The 2,075-nt window shown below is 44.9% G+C and overlaps 1 long non-coding RNA gene and 1 other non-coding gene across 2 annotated transcripts in view; one reads left to right on the plus strand and one right to left on the minus strand.

The window, feature by feature from the left end:
* The window catches only part of LOC111747154, a 211,022-nt gene that overhangs the window by 174,482 nt on the left and 34,465 nt on the right, over positions 1-2,075 (plus strand). The window lies entirely within an intron of this gene.
* On the minus strand, positions 1,112-1,230 carry LOC111747159. The gene has a single exon (XR_002783428.1). It is a non-coding gene; the product is annotated as a 5S ribosomal RNA (ribosomal RNA).

Raw genomic sequence — 2,075 nt, forward strand, 5'->3', positions numbered from 1 at the left:
CCTTTTGCTCCAGTTCCTGCCCTTTAATGCAATCTCTGCAGACTTCCTGATTCCAGTGATACCATACAATTTGACTAAGGGACACTCGCCTGGCATCCTTACATCCTCAGAGTCTCCCTCAGCTGGGCTGGGTTCCTTCATTTCTCGAAGCTTCTCCATTGGTGAGGGCAACTGGGCTAGGGCTGCACTCAATGACAGAGAAACAATCTCTCTGGGTTGCTACTTAGCTGCCTGAGGTGAAGATCTATTTCATTGGTTTTCAAACGGGTCTGCACTTTAGAGTTGCCTGGGGAGTTTTTAAAAGCTACCATTGCCTGAGCCCCAGGCCAGCGCTTTTAAATCCTAATATGTGGAGCTACGACTGGGAAAGATATTTTTAAATGCCCTCCAGGTGATTCTAATGTGCAGCCAGCGTTGAGAACCAATCATTTACTCTCTCCTAGTCCACACCCTCTGCCCTAAATTTGTTAGGACACACGGATTGATTTTATTCATCTACTCTCTGGCTTCGGATAAGAAAATAAGCAATAAATTTACCAATGTGAATCCCAGCCAGGAGAGACAGAAAGGTGGGAGAGGAGAAAGAGTTATGCTCTCACAAGCTTCACCACCCCCCACCTTGGCCAGATCTACTTAACTGAGAGAGACTGTTCCTGTAGGCATTTTTTTTTTTTTTAATCCTGGAAATATCCAATGCTTATCCATCAACCTCATGCATTCAGTTCTTCATGCAAACTCTTTGAAAATTAAGTTTCCAAAAAAATAGTCACTTCTCTTGGACTAGCTTCTTACCATTACCCATCTAGAGTGGCAGGTACTTATCAATCAATTCAAGAGACAGGGCACGATCTGCTGTTTGTAAGATGACATCAGGCTATTTCCACCCCAGGCACACTTACCCCTTTGCTCACATGCTTCTTGGACCTAATAGGCTCTTCTAGGACATGCCCAGCTAAAGGAAGGAGCGGGTATTGTCCCTAGAGGTGGTTTTTTACTTATTTATTTACTTTAATTTCAATTTTATTTTTTTGGGGGGTGAGGCAACCCTTGGTTGACCTCACAGATTGCAAGGACCTTGTCAGTTTACAATTTCTTATTTTTTTATTTTTTATGCCTACAGTACCTGGTCTTCCTAGGTGGTCTCCCATCCAAGTACTAACCAGGACCATCCCTGCTTAGCTTCCAAGATCAGATGGGATCGGGCTTGTTCAGGGTGGCATGGCTGTAGACTAAAGGTGGTTCTTGGTCTGACCTCAGTTGTGAAGTCTCCGGGAGTGTCTCCGATCTAGCTAACCCGATGGCAGTGAATTCTTGTTTTAAATAATACGAGAGGCACAATGAGAAATTGATCCCATTTAGATGATGGAAAGAACTGAAGTGGTCGAACTGAAATGGGCTCCGACTCTCAGACAACCACACACAACATCAGAGAAATGTTACTTACTTTTCATTTTGTACCCCTTCTAACCCCAAAACTCTTTGCTGAGACATTTGTTCACATAAAATAAAATCTTGTTGTATTTCGGATGGAGAAATTAGATTCCGATTGAGTTTTAAAAGTCTCCCCAAATCACCTTAATGAACCCATTTTGTCTGACCACATGTTTTCAGGTGAACCCACATGAAATCATAGCAAGCCTCATCTTGAATTTTTTAATCTGCTCATTCTATGGAGCATCCACTCCCGAGAAAGCTCAGCATTTCCTTCTCTAGCAGCGCTGGTGCCAGGTCATAGCAATTATGGGCAAATGCCAGTTTCTAAGCCCGTCACTGTACGTGGTCTAAAATAACAGCGAGGCGTGGCGTTGTCCCTGGGCAGTGGGGACCCGCACTTGGGGCCATATGCAGTGATGAAGAAGGAGGTGCCGCCTGACTGGGTCTGACACTGGAAACAGCCCCCAGCTAAAATGCTAGAAGAGCTGCCGCATGCAGTCCCTTTGGGCCATGGGCCAGTGCACCCACTTCTGGCAAGTGCTCTCACTCAGAACTTTTTCAGAAAGGACCAGTTTCAGAATTTAAGAGTGGATCACGTGTTAGTTTGCTAGGGCTATCGTAACAAAGTGCCACAGCTTGGG

Source organism: Pteropus vampyrus, unplaced genomic scaffold (assembly GCF_000151845.1).
Source record: "Pteropus vampyrus isolate Shadow unplaced genomic scaffold, Pvam_2.0 Scaffold213, whole genome shotgun sequence".
Classification (NCBI taxonomy): Eukaryota; Metazoa; Chordata; class Mammalia; order Chiroptera; family Pteropodidae; genus Pteropus; species Pteropus vampyrus.